At 38.8% G+C, this 20,177-nt stretch overlaps 1 protein-coding gene across 2 annotated transcripts in view; it reads left to right on the forward strand.

The window, feature by feature from the left end:
• Window positions 1-5,593: 5,593 nt before the first annotated feature.
• The window catches only part of SFXN1 (sideroflexin 1), a 43,363-nt gene continuing 28,779 nt past the window's right edge, over window positions 5,594-20,177 (forward strand). The window contains exon 1 of one of the 2 annotated variants that reach the window (XM_036750743.1): window positions 5,594-5,724. The gene's annotated coding sequence lies outside the window, so the exon portion shown is untranslated. The remainder of the gene's footprint in view (window positions 5,725-20,177) is intronic. The other variant, XM_036750742.1, reaches the window with a different exon arrangement.

The following is a 20,177-nucleotide window of genomic DNA, read 5'->3' on the forward strand; positions in this document are numbered from 1 at the left end:
AAGGAGTAGAGTCGTAGATCCATCTGTCACATCTCAAAAGGGCAGTACCACCCACTTGGAGTCCACTGTGACCTGACCCTAAAGATTAAACAGGGTCTGAAGCAGCCAACATCTGAGGTAGACAGCTGTTTCCAAGGTCCCCAAGATGAGAAGGCAACAGCTAATATGGACCACCAACCCAAGAAACTAGACATGGGCTGAGGTTTGCTGTTACTCCATCTATGAACTAAGGCCTTTCTTTTTCCTTGCTACTTGCTGTCCCCTCAATCTCTCAATGTTCATGGAAGTAGCATTTTTTTTCCTTTCACTTTTATGTTGCACTTATCTCCCTCAGTTGTGATTAATGAATATTTTGCTATTTAAGGTTAAAAATTCCTGGGATTGTAATTTGTTTTGGGCTTTGATTGCAGGGATAGTTGTCTGAATTGTCACAAAGTCCACAATAGAAAACGGCATGTATGGCAGTCTGAGGACTGCTAAAGTGGACGTCTATGGCTGGGAAAGTTTATAGGGATGACCTAGGATATGACCTAGGTAGGATCCTCCTGACTTTATTTCCCTGTTGTGTTATTTCCTTTCTGGAAAGGGAAAATTCCCACCTGGTTAATTCTGAGCCTTGCCTTTAACAAACTACATGATTGGCTGTCAGATGTGACTCATGCCTGGAATCAAACAGAGCTAAGGGAGTTTTTTGCCCTGTTATATGATAACTATGTCCCTCTTTTTTCTTTTTATAGAAAATTTCTATAATCAATTTTTCAAAATTGTATTTCAAATGAATGTTCTTCATTAGCCTTCGAGGGTTATTGATTTTATAGCGGAAAGGAAGGAATGTGAAGGGAATTATGATTTTTATATTAATGGATATGATATGTATAATGAATATACAACAATTTAATTTTCTCAAGAGCTGTTTTTCTGTTTCAGAAGTCAGAGCTCACAATGCAGCTTGAAATGATCAATCAACCTTTGACAGCATTCTCATTCTTGTAACTACATATACGTTAAGTGAAGTGAATCAAAGTTTGTAGAACCTGTTCCCCTCACAGAACTCTGATTCTGTGCCCTGGCGGGGGGTGGGGGGTGGTCATGACCCCCAAAGACCTGACTCCAGAATTGTTATATTGTGAGATTTGCGGGTTTGTCATGAGGAATCACTCAGACCTTGGGAAACAATTGTTTGTAATCCACCTTCCCCTCTCCTTCCTCACTTGTGATTTAAATATATAACCTGTGCTTTTACTTGAGCTTAGAGAGCATTGTTCACTCTGAAATTGATTAAATAAACTACTATTTGATTACTGTCACTCTCCTCTCTAAACCTGTTTTGTGCAGCTCTAAGCACTCTCAGGTTAGAGACTGGCTCAGTAAAAATCCTGTTAACATAACATAGATGAAGAATCAGAAAATGAACCTTAAAAATAGTTGGACAGATAGGAGGTGAAACAAGTTTATAAAGCCCTTTCCTTCAAATAAACTTGTAAAATAGGTAATATTATTACCACTGTTTTATGTGTGAAGAAGCAGGTTCAAAGTACCAGATGACTTGTGCACACTTGCATAGTGTCAACCTGAAAGTTTGGTTAAAAGAGGCAAACAGGCTGGGTGATGTATAAATTGATATTGTTTTATTCCCTTAAAGCTAGTAGATACATGATCATGGAGCCAGAAGAAAACTTCTGTCCGATCAAAGAATGACAAGCCTTTTTATATGTTTTAAGACAACCCTAGGATGTCTGTGTCCCTCAGGTGTCTCCATATGTGTTTAACCATACCATGAGAGAGGAAGTTTCTTAGATGAATAAATTGTAAATACAATAAGACAAGACAATTGACAAAGTGTCAATTGGAAATTATGATCCCAGGATATCTGTGTTTCCCCTGTATAGCATATGTCCTTAGGATACCAAGATAAGCCTAGGCATCCTGCCATTTAGTGGTTACAAACAGGAAGAATGCTCCTGGTCAGCCTCATCTGGTCTTAAAGTTGCTGAGACAGGAAAGTGCATTTTTAGAGCAAAGCAAAGAATGTCTGGTTGATTAGTTCAGGCTTTGGCCCTTACTGGGGTTTAAATGATCTTAAATGATTATCGCTACCTATAAGCTTCACAGCCAGCATAGCTCTGACTCCAAGATCAGTGCCTTTTCTGCTACTCTATACTAGCAAAGAGCTATAGAGCCCCTTATTATACCTTTATCACTGTCTTCCTGTTCACAAAGTCAGAGTAGAATCAGGCTTAATAGCTGGAGTGGAAAAGACACAATAGCACATCTGCTATTGAAAGCTTTGGTGATAGTTACCTACATGACAAGTATCTCTAATTCAGGGGTCCTTGAGCTGTATTTTTTTTAATCTTGCTAACTGTATTTCAATATAATTGATTTCATTACATATGTGTGTATGTATATGTATGTATGTGTGTATATATATGTATATATGTACATATATGTGTGTATGTATATATATAAAATTTTATGCTTTTAAAAGCTTTATTCTAGGCTTGACCATACTGCTAAGCAGGTCCACAACACACACACAAAAAAGGTTAAGGACTCCTTACTTAGTGTTTCAATTCCTGAAGCAGTAATCACACGATCATGGGATTTAGGGCTTTGAAGGGACATTTGAGATCAACTGCTTCACTTTATAGATTAAAAAAACTGGTGAAGCAATTTGCTCAAGGTCAAATTCATAAGATGTAGCACTTCCAAGATTTGAGCCATTATGGCTTCGTTAGTATTCTTTTTTAGGCAACTGAAAGAGCAATGAAAAGAGCAGTGAATTTGGAATCAGAAGACTTGGATTCAAATACCGTCCCTGCACTTGGTGCCTTTGTGACTTTGGAAAGTCTTTTAATCTTGGAGGTCTTAGGTTCCTCATCCATAAAATGAAAGGGTTGTATTAGATGATCTTTAAGGTCTTGTTCAACATTAAAATCCCAATGGTATCTCCCAGTATGATTTTTATTCATTTGGAAAAGTATACTCAGGCCTCAAATGATGTTGTCTATTCCACCCTGAATTGTACTTTACTCTTTACAGTGGAGATTTTTTTAAAATTTTGTTTGGGTTATAGCGTGAAGCAAAAAGTAGTTTCTAAAAATGCAAAAAGCTGGTTGGATTTAACTATGGTTCTGTTAAATTCAGGGAGGGAAACACCTCTATTATAACAGAGTCAACAAGATCTTATTTCAGATCATTGACTTTTTACTGTATTTGGAAATGTCCTTTCTTCTATGCTGCCCCAAGCTTTAAAATTTAAAAAAAAAGTATTTAAATTCTATGTTCAGACACAAGTTATTTGCCATATTTGTTAGAATGAAACTAGCCAGCACTTTGTGCTCTGGCTTGCCTGTTCCTATTAAGTAGAAAAACAAAAAAAATAGGATATGGTGTTTATGGAAAGAGTGACTGAAATTCCACACAGAAAAAATGATGACATTGGAAACTGCATTTCAAAAAGCATATTGTCTTTTTTATTCGAAGTTGCTAAAAGAGCATAATGTCTATACTTTAAAAAAAAAGTCTTCCCTGCTTCCCTCTGCCTTTTCTTCTCTACTTAAAAAAAATCACTTTATGTATACTTTCATTTCTCCTTTTTTTCTTCTCTTTTTCCTTTGTTAACTGGCCTTCCTCTTTCTCCCCATCCTCTCCTCCCTTCTGCTTCTTCTTTCTCTTCAGATTACACATTGTTGTCCTGTCTAGCACAATACTTGACACACAGTAGATAGACACTTAATAAATACTTGTCAAATAGAACTGAACTGCCTATTTCCAACTAAATGAAAGACTTTTGTCAAGTCACTTCCTAACTATAGTAAGATGGTTAACTCTGACCTTTCCACACCCGTCCTCCCCTTTACCCAGTCTTTGACACCCCCCCCCCCCCATTCTTTCTAATGTGTTTTGTAGGTAGGGCTGATCCAATTTAGCAAAAAAAAAAATGTGTTAGACTTTGTTCAAATGTATTCCACTTTAACTACAGCCCTGCCTGATCACCCAAGGAACGAGATATGGATTATTCTTCTAGCTAAGGCAATGATCCTCACACATTTATAATTTTAAGGTTTACAAAACGGCTTCCTCACAACTCTTGGAATTTGGTAATGAAAATATTATCATGCCTAGAGCTCTTAGTAGGGCAGAGTGATAGGGACTCCGAGGAAGAGAAGACATATGCTCAAGTACAAAACATTTGATTGCGTGCTGGGCCTGGGGTCAGAAAGACTCCTCTTCCTGAGTTCAAATCTGGCCTTAGACACTTTCTAGCTGTGTGACCCTGAACAAGTCTCTTACCCCTTTTTGCCTCAGATTCCTTATCTGTAAAATGAGCTGGAGAAGGAAATGGCAAACCACTTCAGTAAGCTTGCCAAGAAAACCCCAACGGGTCACGCAGAGCCAGACACCTACAGAAAATGACTCAATAAAAGCAACAACGAAGGGAAATTGAAAAGGCTAAAGATTAGGCTTGCAAGCCTTTGAGGAAGATGGGGAGGGGGTTGAATATGGTGGTGGGTAGAGGGTGGAGCTGTGACTAGAGGAAGCAGATAGCATGGGAAGAAGAAATTTTTAACTGTTTCGTGAGACTTTTTGGACCAAGGGGTAAGGCAGAAATCATAATTCAGGGGACTGACTAGCCGAATGGTGGGGAGGAAGACCTGACAGTAACACAGACCCAGACCCAGGGAGATGCCCCCTTCTTTACAGGATCTAACCCCATGTCTCACGCCGTAGACAGATAGCATCTGTGCTTCTGGGCCCCCTTTTATTGGAAATGCACAGTCCACAATTAGCCCTGAGTGAACTAGGGGGGTGGGGGCATTGATTTCTTTCCTCAGGGTGGAGAGGGGGTGGCTTTTATTCTCCGGTTAGTTTTGTACCCTTCCTCTTCAAACTTTCCTCAGGAATTGAACATGAGGACCAAGTTGAAAATGTGGGTGTCAGATTTTGCAGGAAATAGTAGGGGACTTTTAAGGGCTTCAGGACCTGCAGGGATCGTGTCAAATCGAGAAGTATTATTAAGTCCCTACTATTCAGGTATTGTGCTAGGAGATGAGGAGAGAGAAATGCTTTCCCAAGCTCATGGGTTGTAGAGTAGATCATCTCAAAGGTCTCTTCCATTTTTTTTTTTTGGAGGGGGGAAGGTAGGGCAATTGGGGTTAAGTGACTTGTCCAAGGTCACACAGCTAGTATGTCAAGTGTCTGAGGTCGAATTTGAACTCAGGTCCTCCTCACCCCAGGGCCGGTGCTCTACTCACTGAACCACCTAGCTCCTTCAAAGGTCTCTTCTGAACCTAAATCATCTAAGATTCTCTTAAGTTACCCTGCATACAACCACAAAATGATGCGAGGACTGTATTCCCCACCCCCCTCCCCCTTACAGCACTCCTAGTAAAGGAAAGAGGGATGCATTCGAATTCAGTTCTCCTGGGCTCCAATTCCAGCTCTTTACTTACCACCTAAATCATCTTGGACAAATTACTTAACCTGTTTGGCCCTGGGTTCCCTCCCACCGTAAAACGGGCGGGGTTGGACTGGATGTAGTTCAGCCGATTGCGGGTAACTACACTCTGGGGCGCGGGCGTGGGCTCGGGAGGTGGAGCGCGCAGGCGCGAGCGGGCGGGGGGCTGACTGGCGGGCGCAAGGCTTTGAGGCTGGCAGGAGCTTCTCTTCCGGGAGCTGTGGAGTCTCTTGACTAGGCTGCGGGGCCCGCTGGAGCTAGCGGTGAGTGCGCTCTGGGCCGAGTCTGGCAGAGCCAGGGAGAGCTGGCAGGAGGGAGGCACCAGGGGCCTCTGGGGCATTCTATGGCCAGCTGGAGGTCCGGGGGCGGGGAGTGCCCCTTCACCAGCTGTCTTTGACAGACCATACTGGTGGTTCCCGGACCTCGTGTGGGGCGGGAGGGGACAGCTCCAGGCCAGGAGCTCCTCTTTCTGCCAGGATACCTAGGTCATCCACCTTCCTGGCCTCGGCACGTCCTCTGCCGGATTCTGGGGAGTCAGGGAACAGCCGGACGAAGCCTGGCTCTAAATGGGCATCCAAGATGGCTGCCGCCCTGGGGTCCCCGCGCGGCCGCCTGGAGGGGGGGACAGCGCGAGGCGTTGCTAGGTGATGGACCCCGGCTGGGAGGGGGGAGTCCCCTGGGATCCCGAACTCCGTAGCTTAGAGTTCATCCTGCCACAACCCTTCAATTTGCACTTGAAACTGAGGTCTGAAGAAGCCGAGTGATTTCAATTCGATCAACATTTATCAAGTGTCCACTATATGACATGCCAAGGCGACTTTCCTAGGTCACCCTGTTTATAAGGGGCAGAATTCGAGTTGGAATCCAGGTCCCCCATGCTCTTTTCTAGGCTGAGGTTCTAACACTTGAGGGATATTGCTCAGTCTCCCTCTGAACCCAAGTTTTTCAGTAAAGTCGGGGTACTGTTATTTGCACTACTGATCTCTCCGGATTGTGGGAAAATCCTTTTTAAGCTTTATTGTATTATATCACATAAAAGTCAGCTGGTCTTATATCTTGCTTAGAATTCGTTTAGCAGAAATTTATGTACTGCTTATTTTGTGCTTGGGGTAGAGTGCAAATGGAGAATATAAGGATAAATAAGGAACATCTCTTACTCTAAACAGAGGCTCTTAATAGAGAATTTGTCTTTTAATATTTTGATAAGTGTATTTCAATATAACTGTTTTCTTTTGCAATCGTATGTATTTTATTTTATATATTTAAAAACATTATTCTAGGAAGGGAGACAAACTGCCACAGGGGCATATGACATTTAAAAAAAAAGGTGAAAAACCTCTGCCCTAAAAGAATTTAAGACTCAGAAATCTTAAAATGTTAGAGCTGGAAGGCACAACCACCTCATTTTACAAGAAACTGAAGCCTGGAGAAACTTGGTCAAAGTTACACAGCAAGTTTGTTGTAGAGCTTGGAATAAAAACTAGGGTCTCCTGATAAGACTGAGAGATCTTTCTACTGTACCTCACTGCCCCTGCTACGTAGCTAGGTGAACTGGAACAAATTATTTAATCTCTCTGGACCTCAGTTTCTCCAGCTATAAAATGAGGCCTGGAATATCTTATCTCCTGGACCCTTCTGGTTCTGACATTCTATAATTCAAGGGCTTTATTGTGTACCATACTTGTAAGTCCACCAGAAATTCAAAGAGAATAATGTTCCCTGGACTGGTGTTGCTGGATAAGGCCTTATAAAGCCAATGTAGGCCAATAAAAGGATAGGAAGTTTTAGAACAACCTTTTTGTGTTTCTCTTCATAGGCATTTCTGTAAATGCAGGTGTTAAAATGTGTCAACTGGGACCTCTTACCTTAATCCTTACAAAGAATTAGATGATCTCTGTGGTCCCTTTTAGCTCTAAAATCCTTTGATTCTAAGTTAGTCCTGTGGAAGCTGTAGAGACTAGATAGGATTATTTCTGAAAGGCCAAGAACTAATTAGTTTTTGGAAGAATTCACGTAACCATCTACTGTAAAGTCTGGTGATATAATATGTCTGTTCTTGTGGTCAAGCATCAATAAATATTGACCTAATTTCAAATAAAATCAGATTCATCACTGGATTTTTGAAGTAGAAGTAAACAGTAATCACTTTTTTTAATAGAGAAATTTTACTGACCATCTAGATTATTGTTAATTTGTGAGTTGGAATGTGTTAAATGTGCTCCTATTAATAGCGTAAAGGGCAAATGAGTTATTTTCAGTTCTTTTCCAGCTTTGTAGCTTTTACAGTTTTTCAGTAGAACTACTGTTAAATAGCTGTAGTAGGGCAGTATTAGTATTGGTATTACAGTAACAACATATTGCAGAAACATTGAAACAAAAGTAACTTAAAAAAATCTACAAAATTCCGTTGATATTATAGAACCATAAAGTACTCTGCATAACTTGGCACAAAGTAACAAAATACATAGGTATGGAGTCTACACACATTGAGTTTAAATGTTACAAATCCCTTTTCTCCAAAGAGATTATGGTACAATATTTCAAAATGAGTTGATTTCTCCTTGTGTGGTATTTCACTCCTTTTTATTTTGGTTTCAGTTAAATCCCACAAACGTTTATTAAATTCCTAGTATTCATGAGGCCTGATGCTAGACCCTTTATAACCTAAAGGAAGGTAGATATAAGACAATCCCAGATTTCAGAGAGCTCAAAATCTCATAGACAGATGTGAAAGGCATATATAGAAATAAGTATGAATACTAGTGAAAATAAGGGAAAAGCAAAGGAAAGATCCAAGCAAATGTTTAGGAGAGATTTGATGAAGGTGAGAACATTCCCCTGGAGAGGGAAAAAAGTGACAGAAGTCTTTATGGTAGAAGAAAGGTGAAGGAGTTCATTAAAAAAAAAAAAGATGTTGTAGGCTTGGGAGATGGCATGAGCAAAGGGAAGGAGACTGAATAGCAGAATTTGTCAGGTATTTAGAGGACTACATAGAATGCTTCACAGAGGCAATGTGGAATAGTGGATAGAGAGTTGTCCAGAGTCAGGAAGAACTGGGTACAAATCCCCTCTTTTTACATATTGATTATGCAGTTCTGGTCAAGTCACTTCACATGGTGGTGCCATAGACAAATCTGAAAATACAGAATGTTAAGCGCCTGCTGATGGGCATTGGTAGGCAGAGTTTGTTTTCCTTTTCTCACCAGGTGGCTCCCCACACCAATGAAATAACAGGTCTGGACCCCTCATCCTCCTCCCCAGATGCTGAATGTATGATCCTTGTGAGCAGGGACTTAACATGGTATTATTTTCACTCTTAGGGCCTAGTATATATAGTAGGTATTTGAGTTTACAGTAAGATAAAGCCGGATGATTATTCTATTGGTAATGCCAAGGATGAGATAGAGAAAGAATATGCAAAAGGGAGGATTATCAGTTATAAGACCAGTAGCTACTATAGTCTAGATCCAGAAGACCAGGGGGCTTGAACGTGGATATACATAGCATCATAGATTTCAAACTTGAAGGGACTTTAAAGGTCATCAACCCCAACCCCCTTGTTTTATAGATAAGAAAGCTGAGGCCCAGAGAGGTTATCACCCTATATGACACAGTACATGAAGAACCCAGTATTTGAACCTAGCTCCTCTGACACCAAAGTTCAGCTTACTTTCCCCTGTACCGTGGTTTCAGTGAGAGTGGGGAGGAGAGGAATTACATGAGAGACTGAGGACCCTATCTTATCAAATGGCTAGAAGGGTGAGGGGAGTCTCAAAAATGATTCTTCCAGACTCTCCTTCTATTGTCATCACTCAGCTTGTTCTTCTGTGACCCCTACTCTACCCAGGTTATTACAGCCAATCCAGATAATGATACCAGTAATCTAGCAATCTCCAGATCATTCTCTTTCCTTTCTCAAGGAATTTAGTACTTGTTTTATGGTCTTCCTTAACACTGCCCTTATATTTCAGGAATTCAACATAAATGTTGGTGTTCTCTCAAGCACCAGTTCTTCAGATTATTCAGCTGTCATCACCTATTTCTTGTTTCCACTTTAGAGGTGTTTATACACATGATCTTGCCATCACCTCTTAAGTCTTCCATTTTCTTTTATTTTCTTTTTAACATTCTTTTCTTTTTAAATTTTGAGTTTGAGATTCTCTCCCTCCCAACCATCCACCTCCTACCGAGAAGGCAAATAATATGATATCAGTTATACAACTGAAATCATACAAAACATTTTCATGTTAGTCATATTGTAAAAAAAAAAGGGGGGGGAATAAAGAAAGCAAGAAAATTATACTTCAGTGGGCACTCAGAGTTTATCAGTTCTATATGGAGGTGGATAGCACTTTTTCATCATGAGTCATTTGAAACTCTCTTGGATCGCTGTATTGATCAGAGTAGCCAAGTTTTTCACAGTTGATCATCATTACAGCATTGCTGTTCCTGCGCAACATGGTCTCCTGGTTCTACTCATTTTACTTTGCATCAGTTTATAGAAGTCTTGACTTATTTCCTGGAACCACCCCCCTCATCAATTCTTATAGCACAATAGTACTACATCAGTCACATGCCACAATTTGTTCAGCCATTCCCCAATTGACAGGCATCCCCCAGATTTCCGATTCTTTGCCGCTGAAAAAAAGCTGCTATAAATATTTTTATACATATAAGTACTTTTCCTTTTTCTTTGATCTCTTTGGGGTACAGATGCAGTAGTGGGATTGATAGATTAAATGGTGTGCACATTTTGATAGCCCTATGAGTATAGTTCCAGATTGTTCTCCACAAGGGTTAGACCAGTTCACTACTCCACTAACAATTCTTCAGTGTACCAGTTTTCCTTCGTACCCTCCAGCATTCAACATTTCTGATAGGTGTGAGGTAGTATCTCAGAATTATTTTAATTTGCCTTTTTCTAATCAATAACGATTTAGAGCATTTTTTCATATGACTATACATAGCTTTGATTTCTTCTTCTGAAAACTGCCTGTTTATATCCTTTGGCCATTTATCAGTCAGAAAATGCTCTTATTTTTTATAAATTTGACTCAGTTCCCTATATATTTGAGAAACGAGGCCTTTGTCAGAGAAACTTGCTGTGAAGCTTTTTGTACTATTTCATTGCCTGTTAGCAAAATGCCAGTTTTTGTTGTTATTTGTTTTGTTTGCTTTGTTTTTTTTTTTTTCATGGAAATGGGATCCAAGCTTGTAGAGTAAAGGCTGGAACTCAGTGCCACTCTCCCAACATTCCCCTCCAAAAAATTTTAGTGCCTCAAGTCAAATTTTGAAGCTGCAGAGCTAACAGAAGGTCAGTGGGAGACATTTTTGCAGCTTAAGACAACTTGGGAGGTCCATAGAAAAGGTCTATAACACTGGAATACTGTCTGTCATCCTCTCTGGGCATTCTTTACCCTCTGGGTTTTCATGGCACTGATCCTCATGGTTTTATTGTCAGACTGTTCTCCTTTGCTGGATATAATTCCCAGTAAATCTTCTAACTGTGGGTATATACAGGGCTCTATGCTGAGCCTCCTTATATTCTCCACACATTCTGTCTTGGGAGTCTCATTCATTCATGAGGGCTTACTAACCATCTATGCCGATGATTACCAGAGCTATCTATCCAACCCTAATCTGTCCTGAGTTTTAGATATGCATTACCAAATACAAATGCATGTCATGAGCATCTAAAATTCAACTCCAAATTCCAAAACTCACTGTATTCGATTTTTCCCTTAAACCTGCCCCTCTTTTGAATTTCCCTATTTTTGTCAGGGATAGTGCTACTATCCTTCCATGGGCCCATGTTAAAACTGCTGTCATTTTTAGCTCCTCACTTTCACTCACCCCACATATCCACTAGTTTACCAGATTTTGATATTCCAGCTTCTGCTTTTGTCTTTGGATCCCCAGACCCCAGCACACAGATGCTTAATAAATAATTGTTGATTGGTTCTTTTGACTGAAGTTTTGAGCCAAGGTGCCTAGAAAAATGGACTCATGGAAATAGAAAAGTTAGGGGATTAAAATGAGCAATTTAGTTCGGGACATATCAGCTTTAACGTGCCATCAGGACCTTAAAATCCTGGAGCTAGTTAGTAGGCAATTAAAAATAAGGAACTGGAGTTCTGAGGAAAGATTGGAAGTGCTTCTGAGGCTATATTGAGTGCTAGCAATCTCTCTCAAACACGGGTGGGGTACCTGCAGCCTTGAGGCCACTGTGGCCTTCTAGGTCCTTGGGTGTGACTTTTGACTAAGTCCAAGTTTTACAGAACAGATCCTTTTAGTAAGGGGATTTATTCTATGAAGTTTGGATTCAGTCAAAGGGCCACATTTGAGGGCTTAGAGGGCTACATGTGGCCTTGAGGCCACAAGGTTCTCCCCACCCTTGATCTAGAACCATTCTTTTAAGATGAAAAATGTATGCTGTTTTAATATGGAAAAGTTATACTTTGAGAACTCAGATAAAATGCATTTTGTTCTTCAATGGTTAGGTGCAGAGCCCACTTAATTTTGTCACTAAAATGTATGTTTTTAACCCTATGTGACTAAAAAAAGCCATTTGGTTATCTTTTCTATTAATACATTCCATCTAACCGATGGTGGCTTTGCCTCATCATGAAAGGAATCACATGAAGTCTAGCATCTCAGCTGAAAGGGACTTAAGAGATCATTTAGTCTAACCCCTTCATTTTTCAGAGGAGGAAGCTGGAGCCCATGAAGGAAGAGCAAATTGCCCAAGATCACACAGCTTTTTAATGCTGGATTGCATATTTTTTATCTTAGTTATGGTAGTAAAAATAAGTTTAAAATCAAACAAGTTGTGAGTATGAGTCTATAAGTTTAGAGAATGTTTTCCAAATTCTAATAATTATTGAAGGTAGCATGGCACTGCGAATAAGAAACTGATCTCAGAATCAGGAAGACCTGAGTTTAAGGGACTCTTTGATAAATTTATCAAAGGTCATGTGAACCTGCATAAATCATTTACCTCTAGGAAACTCTCTAAGACAGGCCTGCACATCTTTGTGTCCTCAGGCTGCTTGTGGCTAGCCAAAGGATTTCAGGCAGCCTATGAAAAATGCAGAGGAAAAACATCTTTGTATGTAGAGGAAATCCTTTGGTGCCCAGCAAGCAGGCAGAGGGTTGCCTGCAGGTGGCAAGTTGTGCAGGTCTGCTCTAAGACTAAGTTGCTGAGAAAACACCACTCTGCTTAGGGAGAGGAAATTCCTCTTGGGGAGCTCCCTATACTGATGAAAACGTAAATCTAGTTTTTTTAAGTTTGCTTTTATTTAAAATATCTTTTCTTTTCACTTAACATAAAATGGAACATTTCACAAAGATATAATTTTTGATGACACGTTTAACAGAAAAATATGTTAACTTTTGCCATAATTACATTGTCTTCATTGAGAAGACACCTTTCAGTTGACTTTGCTGAAGATTTGAAATGTCTCTTTACCTATTTCACAGAATCAAAGAATGTTAGAACTGGAATGGACCTTAAAGACCATCTGGTCCAACTCCCTCACTTTACAGATGAGGAAACTGAGGCCCAGAGAGGTGAAGGGACTTGCTCAAGGTCACAGAGCTAGTAAGTGGCAGAATTCTAAGTCCAGTGTTCTTTCCACTATACCATACTTACTCCCCATTGTGCCATTCTTTCTATCCCCAAAAGGTCCTAACCATAAAGATTGTGATACTCTTCCACATGGGGAGCTTTAAAACAAGTTGATATCTTTATGTCTTTGGACTCTATAAACTTAAATGGAAAGTCAGCATAATTCAGTGAACCTTTGAAACAGGGGGCAGAAACAGGAATAAGTTAAAGATTTTCTTAGGCTTTTTATACACAAGTTATTTATGAAGGGTACTAAATATTAACCTGATTCACAACATGTTAAACTGCAAGATATCTTAGTACCTAGAATATAGAACATTTTAGATGTAAGGGACCATAGCATGTAGAATGTTAGCATTGGAAGAGACTTTAGGACATAGAATTTAAAAGCTTGAAGATACTTCAGAGACAATCTAAATCTAGCCCCTTCGTTCTGTAGAATTTTCCTCAGAGAGGGGAAAAGACTTTTTCAGGGTCAAATTCTAGTCTTTGACATTGCTAGGAATTGAAACCCAAGATATTCTGACTAAATGCAGCATTCTTTCCATCATACCAGCTAAAGTTAAATTTTTGGCTTATGAAGGAATTATTCTCTTTCTCACAGTTGGAATGTTTTTAAAACTCCAATAAAAAATAGTATCATAATTTAACACAGTTCTCAAGGTTCATAAAATGGAAGCCTTTTGTGCTTCAGCCAATGCACAAGCATTTATTAATTGACTACTATATGCTAAGTAGTGTATGAGATGCTGAGGATACAAAAAACAAAAGGGAAATGTTCCTCTCCTCAGGGAGCCCTCATCTTCAGTAATGAAAACTTCTTGACTTGGGACCATCCACGACCACTCCTTAAGAGATACCATTAGTGTCGATCTTGTATACTAGCTTTTATTCTTATTTATAGCTTAAGCTTAGAGTCCTGCATTTTATGTTCAATTAGGAGGGAAATGTAAAACTTAAGCAGAGGGAAAAACGTCTGTGACCCTGACATACTCCCCTATTTGTAAGGGAACATTGTCTTGCCTGAATGGGCACTGAATGGACCAGGGGTCATGCATGTGCTGTTGTTTTTGTTGCTAATGTTAGCTGGAACAAGATCTTAAAACATAGAATGTCGGTGCTGGAAGGGATCTTAGAAACTATCTAGTGCAAAAATTCTCTATGTGCCATATAGGGAATAATATGTGCCATGTTAGCTGCTGCTAAACCAGCATCATTGGGACATGTTTTCTATTGGCAGTGACGTTTATGTATAGTGATTGAAGTACTTCTTACTATACCTACCTAACTTGAAAGGGGAGTTATATGGAAAGTATTTTGCAAAACTTTAAGCACTATATAAATATGAGCTGTTACTTCTCTTGTGAGTATTAGCACATATCTGTAAGACAGCTAGTTGGTGCTGAGGGGAGAATTAGGGCCATTGAACAAAACTAAGGAAATGAACATCATGACCTTGGTACCTGATAGATTTTGGCAGGGACATTATCTTGGCCAGTCCTTGGATCTTCCTCACACAAACTGCACTGCTTTTGCAAAGGTAGATTCACAAAGAATGAACTTTTTGCATAATAGTTGTTAAGTGAATGAATGATTTTGAATGGCAATGAGTGAATGGAATGTTTTATTGTTTTAAAATCCTAATTTATACAAGATCTACACTAAATATAAAAGCATCCCTTTGGTTAGTCCACTTGTTTCAAAAGATTTAGTAAATAGAAATCTTAATGTACCATATTTGAATTGTAGGTTTCAAATGAATGAGGTCTGTTAATAGCAACTTTTTTATCCATTGAAATAATCAGCATAAAGTTATGTTACAGAGCACTAGGATATCTTACAAAAACTATTGAAATCAAATATCTGATGCTAATAAGGTGAGACATAAGTTAATTATCCATCTCCTTAGTAGTATAAAAATGTTTTCTTTGCCTTTTAAGCAAAGTACTTACTATGTACCAGTTTGTCCAGTGATGGTTCTATGTTTGCCTTAAGTGTAGGATATTTTCTCAACTAGAGATGAACCTGATAATTTAAATTTTTTAAGTTGTGCCCTTCTACTCTTACACCAATAATCTTGGCTAATTTTGGCTTGAAATATTTATCAAAATTTATTCATATTTTCATATTTGTTGTTTAGTGTTTTTTTGGGGGGGATCTACATTAAAAAGATTGCCTCTCCAAATTTTTGTAGCATTTATTTGAAAAAACTACTCAGTGCTTAGCAAGTCTGCTAAGAGCTAACTTTCTCCTATTTGAATTAGAAATAATTATACTTCTACTTGCAAGTTTTAGTTATTGAATGAGCATATACAGTCTGTAAGATACTTCATTTTTCTAGAGAGGCTATTTAGACACAGTATATGGTATTGGTCTCAGAGAAAGCTAACTTGTATTTCTTTTGTCTGCTATATTACTGCTAGTATAAGTGAAAATATGATCTACTTGTAGTGACATTAAAGTGACATTGCATCTGATTGTGTTGTTACTTTGCCGCGGTGACTCTCAACCAAATGTGGAAAGTCAGTATATATCATAAAGGGAGAAAAAAAATCAGTTCTAATAAACATTTATTAAGTGCTTTTCATACACAAAGGACTGTTAGACAACAGAGTAGAGTTGAAAGAAAGAGAATTTACAAGCTTATTGGTGAATCTTCTCTTGAAAAGAATCTGTAATTGAAACGTGAGTCATAGTTAATAATTAAGCTTTATACTATTTGGAATGATCTGGTTTCGTAAGAATGGAATGTGTGCTTATATTTAAAATTTTTTTTCAGATTTAGAAAAAACACATTGTTGATACAATTTAGATTTTTTTCCTAATGCCTTAATAGTATTTAGAACATTTTAATTAGAATTGTATTCTTTTAATGAGTCTCCAAAAAGCATATCTATACATTCTTGAACTAAGACATGTTATAAAATTGTCTGTACTATACTTAATCTTCCTTCTTTCTACCATAGGACCTTAATTTTCATTTATCTAGTTTGTGAGTAATCCAGGACCCTTGCTTCATGAAATTTCTATTTTCCAGCCTTGGTCATTTTACTATTTAAATGCCTTCACTAGACAATGTAGGGTTGGGGGATGGGAAGACAGGAGGTATACCTCTGAGAGTTTTACTACCTTAAAAAAACAGTTTGGGTAACATGATTGGTAAAATTTGAAATTAATGACTAAGATTATTTTAAGAATCTGTGTACTGTATTTCATTTATTTTTTCTCCCCTCCTTCATAATCTTAGAGCAAAGCATTTCCTTTTATTTTGACTAATTCACATTCTCCTCTAGAAGTTAGAGCCCAGCTTTCCCTTCATATTAAACACTCTCCTGGTAATAAAATTAAGTACCTAAGGAGAGCTTAACTTTTTTCATTCAACTAATGCATCTTAATTCATAGCAATAATACCGTCCTTGACTTACTACTAGTGAGACTTTGGTACCGGGAGGAATAGCATTTAGTGGGTTTGAAGAACACTGTGCATAATAAATCCGTTGTCTTTAGGCTGGACCTTGTTTTATTTGCTTAATTCAGGGTTGGCAGTGGAGTTAGAGGGGCTGTGATTACTTTAAAAATATTTGTAACATGAAAAGTAAAAATAATAAATGATTAAAAATAAATGCTTTCTGACTTGTCTTTGTATCTCTAGTACAACATAGTCCCTAACATATAGGAGGTGTCTAATTGTTGAATTAAATCTTTTATAGTCCTGTGAAGAAAAAGTGATAGATATATGAAGGTATAGCATAATTTAAAAAATATGAACCAAAGAAACTAAAGCTAAGCATACCCAATATATAAAACTTGTGTTAATATCATTGACTACTTGGTATTATTTTTCCAAGACACATAGAAAATAGGCAACTCAGTGACAAGATGTATATCTGCAATATAAGGACCAGGTTCTTTGAGTTCATCACCAGAAGGTTGGCCATCAGGTAATGATTTTTTTCAGCTAAGGCATCTAATACACTGTTATCTAAAGAAGTGGTTGGTCACTAAACTTTTAATGTGTTTCCCTATCCGTAAAATCATTTTGAGCACTCATCCCCTAGTCTTCTCAAGGCCCAGCTCTAACAGTAAAATTACATAAAACTTCTTCTGTTCCCCCAGGTACTAGAGCCTCCCCCAAAATTGTCTTATCTGTTTTGCATATATCATATATGCATGTATATGTATACATTGTCTCACAGTCAATTAACATTTATTAAGCACCTGCTGTGTGGAATGCACTGTACTAAGTACAGAGAAAGGCAAAAAAAAAAAAAAACAGTCACAACTCTCAAAGAGCTCACAGAGCTCTTATGGAGGGAGACAATATACAAACAATTATGTTTACAAGATATATACAGGCTAAATTGGGTGTACTGTTAAAAGGAAGACACTGAGATTAAGTAGGAATGGCAAAGGTTTCTTGCAAAAGGAAGTTAGAGTTCCTGAGAGTCAGAGATGAAGATGAAGAATGTTCCAGATATTAGGGATAATCAGTGTATAGTCAGTGTACTCAGAATTAGGAGGTTTAGTTTTATGTGGGAGGAACAGTAAGGAGGCCAGTGTAATTGGATCACAGAATATTTAGAGTGGAGTAAAGTGTAAGAAGACTGGGAAGGAAAGAAGGGGCCAGATAATAAAGGGCTTTAAAAGCCTTGGAAAGAATTTTATATTTGGTCCTGGAGGAGAGAGGGAGCTACTAAAGGGGGGTTGGGGGGGGGGGGCAGTAGCAGCTGACAGGGTCAGACCTGTATTTCAGGAAGCTTAATTTGATTGCTGAGTGGGGAAGGGACTTGCGTCAGCCATATGAACCAGTGGGCTATTGCAGTAGTCCAGGGGGTAAGGTAATGAGAACCTCTGCATTAGGGTAGTGGCAGTATCAGAGGAGAGAAGGGAGAGCATACAAGTGATGTTGAGAAGGTAGATTTAACAGGACTTGGCAACAGATTAAATATGGGGAGTGGAAGTGAGAAAGTGAGGAGTAAAGGATAATACTTAGGATGGGAGCCTGGTGACTGGGAAAATGGCGTTATCCTTTACAGGAATAGGGAACTTGGGGAGAGGGGAGAGGTTGGAAGGGAAGATAATGAGTTCAGTTTTGAACACATTGATCTGAAAATATCTATAGGACATTCAGTTCGAGATGTCAGATAAGCAGTTGAAAATGGGAGGCTGAAGGTCAGGAAAGATGTGAAGGCTGGCTGGGGAGATTTCAGAATCATTAAGCTATAGGTGATATTTTAGCCCATAGTAGGTGAGATGACCATTGCAAATAGTAGAAAAGAAGAGAGCACAGGACAGAGTCTTGAGTGATATGCATGGTTAACAGTCATGACCTGGATGAAGATCCAGCAAAGGAGACAGAAGGAATGGTCAGATAGGTAGGAGGAGAACTAAGTGTAAGAAAACTTATTGAGCAGATGGTGTCAAGGATCATAGGTTGATCAACAGTGTCAGAGGCTGCAGAGATGTCAAGAAGAATGAGGTTTGAGCAAAGGCCATTATATTTAGCAATTAAGAGGTCATTGGCAGTTTTGTAGAGAGCAATTTCAGTTGAATAATGAAGCCAGACTCTAGTTAAGAGAATGAGAGAAATAGAAGTGGAGTCACTAATTGTAGAGGGCTTTTTCAAGGTGCTGTTAGAAATAATTGTCTTAACCAAAAATTCCACCTGGCCACTAGTGAATTTAGAAAAAAAAAAGATTTTTATTTCACATCATTATTTGAGGGATGACTTGGCCTCTGCCCTTTCTGAAAAAGGGCCAGGCCCAGGAAACCCTTTATAATTAATTCATCCAGATTCGAATTTCCTACCTTGCTCTCCTGAACTTTATGCTCTCCTCCCTGATAGGTTACCCTTCTAATTGTTTGTTAAGCATGGGTACAAGCTTCTGACCTTTTACCTGATCTGAAACCTGGTTCTCCTAGGTCACAACTCTGATTAAAACCAGTCACCTCTGACTTATACTGTCTCTCAAAACTGGGAGGAATTTTAATTCTATGGAAACCCAATTCCTCCTATTGTTTCCCACAATTGTTTATTATTTAGACCTGAAAGGAAAGAGAATTATAGCAGGCTAGCTAGTGAAGATAGATGGATCAAATCTGGATGTTTTTTTGAGGGTGGAGAGATCATAGACTGGGAAAGATTGAAGATTAGTGAGAGAGTAGGTATTATAAAGGGGGACAACCTGCTAGAAAAGTCAAAATGGAATGAGGTCACTTGTGCATATAGAGGTATTTTCCTTGGCAATTAAAAGGGCTGTCTCTTCATGTGAAACAGAGATGACAGAGGAAATGGTGGTGGACAACTTCACATCTCTTCATGTGAAACAGAGATGACAGAGGAAATGGTGGTGGACAACTTCTGAGTGATGTGAGATGAGGAACATGGGATAAGCAAGGGTCGGGGTGAGGGGGTCTCAGTGAATGGCTGCAATTTTTTTCTGTGAAATATGCAAAGTTCTCAGCTGAGAGGATGGGTAGAAGTGTTAGAAAAACCAAGAATTTTACCTGGCCATGTTTGAATTTAGAAAAAAAGATTTTTATTTCATGTCATTATTTGACAGTGACTTTGCCTTTTAATCTGCCATAAGCCCCCCAAAGCTAGGTACAAAGCTCTCGTTATAATACATCGAGATTCGAATTTCGTGCCTTGAAACCCCATTGGTCAGCATTTCAGGGTTCACTAACCCCACCCCCTTGATCACATCCCTTCACCTCCACACCTCAATCCCCCCCTTTCTAATTCACATACACCCCATTCTTTATATTTTTAGTTTCCTTTCCGTTAGTTCTACATCAGACTGCATGAAGAAGGATCCCTCTCTTTTGGTAAAGAGAATTGACAAAAGCTTGAGTTTAAAGATTCAAACCTAGTATATCAATGATAAAAGACCCATTATCTAATATGGGGTCTGGATTTAATGGGTCTTATCCTTTTGTGTTTGACATCTGGCCTGGCATACCAGAAAAATCCTTCTTAGAACAAAGACAGGAATCTGCCTTTTAGATATGCTGATTTTCAAGTGGCCTGAGGCCTGAATTCCTCCACCTCTTCAAAAAGCAGTTTGATTTCCTATAGTTAGCCACCAG

The sequence above is a fragment of the Trichosurus vulpecula genome, chromosome 3, assembly GCF_011100635.1.
Source record: "Trichosurus vulpecula isolate mTriVul1 chromosome 3, mTriVul1.pri, whole genome shotgun sequence".
In the NCBI taxonomy this organism is placed as follows: domain Eukaryota; kingdom Metazoa; phylum Chordata; class Mammalia; order Diprotodontia; family Phalangeridae; genus Trichosurus; species Trichosurus vulpecula.